The 7,328-nt window shown below is 41.5% G+C and overlaps 1 pseudogene; it reads left to right on the top strand.

Annotated features, from left to right (window-relative positions):
- Nucleotides 1-445: 445 nt before the first annotated feature.
- On the top strand, nt 446-2,293 carry LOC106602810 (small ubiquitin-related modifier 3 pseudogene; annotated as a pseudogene).
- Nucleotides 2,294-7,328: the final 5,035 nt, after the last annotated feature.

Below are 7,328 nucleotides of genomic sequence, written 5' to 3'. Positions count from 1 at the left end.
GCCCTCCCTCTGTCAATAATAAACTTCTTCCAGTGTCTGCCTGCCAACTGAAAATCTTTGCCAGTGTGTTTCCTCTACACTCTCTTGCTCTCACCCCACCTGCAAAATTTCAGTTGCTACACTTGTCTTTCTATCACAGCATGTAAAGGACTCATTGAGCTATAGCTTTCCCGCTCAATAGCAAGCTGCTCTGTCCACACTGCATGATTGGTGAAGTAATTTAATGTTGAGTTTAATGTAAAAAAATATATGATTTCACAGGAACAGAAAGGAATGATATAAACCGGTATAACAAAAACAGTGGGGAAGCGCCTGAGAGACAGATACTCTGAGTAATTGACATGCAGTGAACTTTGCACCAGTGTCCATACCCCTGAATCGAGTTGCGCACCCCACTCTCACAAGCCTGACTGGGACAGCCAAAGCGACCGGATTAGGCTACGAGATGCGTCGTATCAACAATAGCCGTATCAACAATAGCCCCACGGGAACGACTTCCATCACAGAAGCCATCATCAACAGTATGCATAGGCACTGGTGAAAACGCACTGTGTGACCCAGCAGAAATGTGTGTGATACACGAGTGAGACCCAGAAGAGAGACCCAGAAACGTAATTCGCAGAGGAGTCAGCCAGCTCTTTTTCTGGTTTCTTATGAAGCCTATAGATTGAATACAGGACAGTAGCATGGATGTGTGCAACACTGCTTAGCCTCTTGACTCCGCCGCCACCAGCCAATTGCTGTAATAGCCGCCGGCTTGTAAGCATTCTATTTGTAGACTCTGAGGTGCTTGCTGAGGGCACGTAGGTTTAGAATGGGATGCAAATTATCATCCCTTTTCATAACCAGGAATAAGTGCTGTACCAGCAGTCCCGGATCTTCAACATAGGAACCACACAGATTGCCTGCTTCTGGAGTCGGAAGGATATTTCCTTCCTCAAAATGGGCACTGAGGCCTCGGGAACAGTCGACGTGATGACGCTGCAGAAGCGTGGGTTGACGCACAACAAATTGTAGCCTGTACCCTGACATCACGCATGATCGGGGGCTACATTGAGCATGTTCACCATTGATCGGAGCAGACAGCGAGACTCCCATGAAGTGCCACCTGAAGAGACGGGATGCCACCTTCTGGACTGAGAGATATTGGTTCTTCTTCCATTTCCACCACTCTTGACAACCGTGTGTCTGAACATGGAGAAGAAACACTTAATTGAACTCACATATGGGAGACAACACTTTTAACTTCTTTGGGCTAGGGGGCAGTATTTTGACGTCTGGATGACAAGCGTGCCCAAAGTAAACTGCCTGTTACTCAGGCCCAGAAGCTAGGATATGCAGAGTTGGATAGAAAACAGTCTGAAGTTTCTAAAACTGTTAAAATAATGTTTGTGAGTATAACAGAACTTATATGGCAGACAAAAACCCGAGGAAAATCTATCCAGGAAGTGGGATTTTTTTTATGTGAGTGGGTTTTCCATTGAAAGCCTATTGACTGTCTAATGGGTTAGGGCACAGATTGCAGTTCCTATGGCTTCCACTAGATGTCAACAGTCTTTAGACATGGTTTCAGGCTTGTTTTCTGAAAAATTAAGAAGAATGAGACATTTTGGTCAGGGGACTATGGAATCATGCAGTACTGGTTTGCGTGCGTGACTGTGTGTGCGCTCTTCGTTGTTTTTCCTTTCTATTGAATACGCTATTGTCTGGTTGAAATATGATCGATTATTTAGATAATTGACAACCTGAGGATTAATTATAAACATCGGTTGACATGTTTCGACGAACTTTACCGGTACTATTAGGATGTATTTGTCTGCATGTTTTGACTGCCTTTGAGCCAGTGGATTACTGAACAAAACGCGTCAACAAAACAAGAAGAAGACGGAGAGAGTTGGGGGGAAAAAAGCGCAAACATTTAGCAATCTGTCTGTTAATTAGTAAATCTCAGAGCATTAACTAGCTACACAATGTCTGAGTGAAGACTGAAAACGACCACATCAACCTAAAGGTTGCGGGTCAAGATGGGTCAGTAGTCCAGTTCAAAATTAAACGGCATACTCCGCTCAGCAAGCTGATGAAGGCGTACTGCGAAAGACAGGGTTTGTCAATTAGACAGATACGGTTTAGATTTGACGGACAGCCAATCAACGAGACCGACACACCTGCACAGCTTGAGATGGAAGACGAGGATACCATTGATGTATTTCAACAACAGACCGGAGGAGGGTCCTTCCTCTCGGAGGCTTCTCTTAAAGGTGTATGGACCCCTCGGAGGCTCCTTCCTCTCTGAGGCTTCTCTTAAAGGTGTATGGACCCCTCTGAGTCTCCTCTCCCTCTGAGGACAGAAACACAGTTGAAGAGCAGCAACTTTTTTAAAATGTTTTATTATTAAATAATTGTTCCACTTTTCTTTTTTTTCTTTTTGTGTATTTTGTGATCGATCTCCTCGTAGCCATGGTCTTATCCTTTTCATGATCGCAAGCTGGATTTCATGCCACCAATTCACAAATGTCTTGTTTATCCTCTATGGGCTAGGTGGGACGCTTGCGTCCCACCTACGTAACAGCCACTTGCAGCCTGTGGCGCGATTTTCAAAACCTTAAAAATCCTATTACTTCAATTTCTCAAACATATGACTATTTTACAGCTATTTAAAGACAAGACTCTCGTTAATCTAACCACACTGTCCGATTTCAAAAAGGCTTTACAACGAAAGCAAAACATTAGATTATGTCAGCAGAGTACCAAGCCAGAAATAATCAGACACCCATTTTTCAAGCCAGCATATAATGTCACCAAAACCCAGAAGACAGCTAAATGCAGCACTCACCTTTGATGATCTTCATCAGATGACAACCCTAGGACATTATGTTATACAATACATGCATGTTTTGTTCAATCAAGTTCATATTTATATCAAAAACCAGCTTTTTACATTAGCATGTGACGTTCAGAACTAGCATACCCCCCGCAAACTTCCGGGGAATTCGCTAACATTTTACTAAATTACTCACGATAAACGTTCACAAAAAGCATAACAATTATTTTAAGAATTATAGATACAGACCTCCTCTATGCACTCGATATGTCCGATTTTAAAATAGCTTTTTGGTGAAAGCACATTTTGCAATATTCTAAGTACATAGCCCAGGCATCACGGGCTCGCTATTTAGACACCCGGCAAGTTTAGCACTCACCATAATCATATTTACTATTATAAAAGTTTGATTACCTTTTGTTGTCTTCATCAGAATGCACTCCCAGGACTGCTACTTCAATAACAAATGTTGGTTTGGTCCAAAATAATCCATCGTTATATCCGAATAGCGGCGTTTTGTTCGTGCGTTCCAGACACTATCCGAAATGGTAAAGAAGTGTCGCGCGCATGGCGCAATTCGTGACAATAAAATTCTAAGTATTCCATTACCGTACTTCGAAGCATGTCAACCGCTGTTTAAAATCAATTTTTACGCCATTTTTCTCGTAGAAAAGCGATAATATTCCGACAGGGAATCTCCTTTTCGGCAAACAGAGTAAAAAATCACAAAGGCGGGGGCGGTCGGGTCACGCGCATAAGCCCAGAGTCCCTTGATCGGCCACTTGAGAAAGGCGATAATGTGTTTCAGCCTGGGGCTGGAATGACGACATTCTGTTTTTTCCCGGGCTCTGAGAGCCTATGGAAGACGTGGGAAGTGTCACGTTAGAGCAGAGATCCTTAGTAAAAGATAGAGATGGAAAAGAAGTTCAAGAAATGGTCAGACAGGCCACTTCCTGTAAAGGAATCTCTCAGGTTTTGACCTGCCATTTGAGTTCTGTTATACTCACAGACACCATTCAAACAGTTTTAGAAACTTTAGGGTGTTTTCTATCCAAAGCCAATAATTATATGCATATTCTAGTTACTGGGCAGGAGTAGTAACCAGATTAAATCGGGTACTGTTGTCAAAACGAACCTCACTCAGTTTAGGCTGTATGATGTGTTCTGGTAACCGACTGGGACCCAGCACTGGACCGCATGCATTGAAAACAGACCCAGGGAAATAATTTTAGCATGGAGGTTACCCTACCGACCAGTCATAGGTACTGGCAACAAAGCTCCTTGTAACCCAGTTCGGAATGGGACAAACAGCTCTGGAAACAACAACCCCTTCTGTTGTAACAGACAGAAGCGATTCATAATTTTTTGGGTTATGAACATTGAGTTCTCTGGAAAATATAGTCCTATCACAGAGAATCCTGATAATAAAAGCCTATGTGAAAGGAGCGTGTACACTCAACACAGGTGTTTCCAGAATTCGCTACAAACAGTTCTAAGTAACACAACATGGAATTTCTAAGTAATTAATTTCTGTAATGAACACGAGGGGAGACAGAGCGCTGGTTTCAAGCGCATGGCGCAAGCAGGTGTTTATTGCAAAGGACCACAGGAGGTGGCAGGTAGCTGGATCCAGGGGCAGGCAGAAGTTCATACACAGGGGGTCCAAAAAGGCAACAGTACAGGCAGGGACAAGGCTAGTAAATGTACTCCGGGAGATCAGGCAATAGGTAGGTAACAGGAAATCCAATAGGCTAAAGTACAGGCAGGGAATAGGCATTGTTAGTGAGGCAAGCAAAAACTATCATACACGGGAGGAGTAACTCACAGGAAACCCAACGCTCTGAAAGACATGTTTCGCAAAACAAACAATACTTCACAGTGATGGGCTGCAAAGAACTGAACTAAATAGTGTGTGATAATGACATACAGGTGTGTGAACAGGTGATTAGAATTCAGGTGATTGGGATCTGGAGAGTGAGCTGCGTTCAGGGGATCTAGGTGTTTGAGAGTGTAAGCTGGAAAGTGGGCTGGAAAGTGAACTGTGTCCAGGGGATCTACGTGTTTGAGGGTGTGAGTTGGAAGCAGACGTTACAATTTATTTCAGTTCAATCACCTGTTCAAAGACTTCAAGCACAGAATAAAGTGTGTTCTGAGGGGATTATGACAAACAGATAAAATATCAAAACATTAATACAAAAATAACCAAACAAAACACTATAAAAGCTTTAGATTCACCACACAGATACAAAATCATTTAGGCAACAGGCTGAGGACCGTGAGTTCTTCATTTGTAATGGTTAGTGATGCAGAGCAGACAACATCTTGCCATAGCATGTCAACGAGATAATTTCATGTTAGTTTTCTTCCATCTAAATGCTGATAAAGATTTTATCATTATTCATTATTCTATCAATGTAGTATGGTTTGAATGGTTTGTTGTTTTTCTGTTCACAATTTATTTAACCTTTTTCGGATGAGACTGCCAGTGTTTCCTTGCTGCTGCAATGCACTATGGGTAAGGACAACCTTCCAAAACTCTCCAACTAGCATCTTTCAGAGAGGTATGTGAATGAAGTGTACCCTCTGGTCTGTCAATTATTTTACCTTTGACAAGTTTGTCTAACATTTTCAGACATCAAAAGTTGTATAATGTCGAGATTCATTCGCTTCCCATATTATGTGTTGTGTACATGCAACTATGTTCATGTTTTTAGACGGTGCTTATATTTCTCATTTATTTGGAGTTGAGGCACATAGCTGGATCTACTCCACATATGGAATATACCACCATATGCTCTGATTTATATTGGGTAAAACACAAGTGGGTAAAATAGTCTTAAATATTAAGGGCAGTTGTTACAGATCCCTCCAGGAACTGTCATTACGCACACCTGGTCTTTATTCCCATTGATTAGTAATTGTATAAGTGTGCCCTTTGTTCACCATTGTGCTGTTGATTGTTGTTACAATGTCCGTTGGTCGTGTGAGTACCTGTGCTGTGTTGTTTTGGCTTTTGTGCCACGTGTATTGTCCCATGTGGTATCATTGTGCGCTTGAGTATTTATTCGAGGTAAATACTCAAAACCCTATGTTTTGTATATGTGTTTGTTTGGTCTTCGTCCCCGTGCCTTTACATGGCACGCTGTAATTTGGGTCAATAAAAACCCTTATTACGCATTCCTGTATCTGTCTCCCGATCCCTTTATACCAACATGACAACAGTTCATAAATAAACAGTCTGAACATTAGGTTTGAGGTCTTTGTTGTGATTTTTTTTATGTAATTGTTGTAGTTGTTTTCCAGTAATACTACTAGCCACCTAGAAATGCTATGAAGTTGGCTTTAGCTAGCCAAGACAGGTTTCCAATATCTGTCCCTCACAACTAGCAACCAAGAAGCCATTTAAGGCTATCAATCAACTTATAGTAGCTAACTTGTCATAGTATCTTAGCTGGCATGCCTGCTGGCAATGTGACCCAGACACACTTGTTTAAATTGATGGGTCATGTGACAAAAATGCTACTGTATCATCCCCAGCCACATCTTGCTAAGTGGATGGGTCTCTCTACAGAAGGTGTAAACGGTACAGCTAAATGGTTACTTGTATAGTAGCAATATCAAAAATGGTGTCAATATGAATAAAATCATAGTCAGTATGGACAAGAACAATATTAATAACGATATCATAAATAGATGAGATAGTTATATGCATACAATCAGGGGTAAAGTGGCTGAGCAGCGGGATAAAATATAAATAGTAGCAGCAATGTATGGCGTGTGTGTTAGGAGAGAGTCATGTGAATAGAGGCACTGCAGATAGTGCTGATAGTGCCTAAAGTTAATGTTTCTGTTCTATATGGAGCTAGACACTGGTCTCTACACAATGAAAACTGTTGACGCAGCAGATACTGTCTGCTATGTATTATAGGTATCTTTCATACAGATTTTAACCTTGTGACCCATTCTATATATCTGTTGTTCGTCATGTAGGTTGAAAGGGGTGTATCTTGGCTATAAAAGACCTTTGTACTTTTGTCTCAGGGCTCTCAACGAATCATCTGAGCATGAATCGTTGACCAGCCATGACCAGCCGTCATTACCATAGAGCACTCGATCGATTCACTTTATATGTGTGAATTGTATTGACCTGCTTCTTTATTAATAAGTGATTAAAGATGTAGTTTAACCTCACTAGGGTATGTGGGACGCTAGCGTCTCACCCGCGGAACACTTGCCAACAGCCAGTGAAATAGCAGGGTGCCAAATTCAAAACAACAAAAATCTCATAATTCAAATTTCTCAAACATAGAACAACATGCAACATTTTAAAGATACACTTCTCATTAATCTAACCACAGTGTCCGATTTCAAAAAGACTTTACGGTGAAAGCATAGCATTAGATTATGTTAGGACAACGCCTGAACAAGAAAAACCACATAGCCATTTTCCAAGCAAGGAGAGGCATCACAAAAACCAGAAATACAGCAAAAATTAAGCACTAACCTT

Source organism: Salmo salar, chromosome 04 (assembly GCF_965601325.2).
Source record: "Salmo salar chromosome 04, fSalSal1, whole genome shotgun sequence".
Classification (NCBI taxonomy): domain Eukaryota; kingdom Metazoa; phylum Chordata; class Actinopteri; order Salmoniformes; family Salmonidae; genus Salmo; species Salmo salar.
This window is presented reverse-complemented; position numbering and strand designations above follow the sequence as displayed.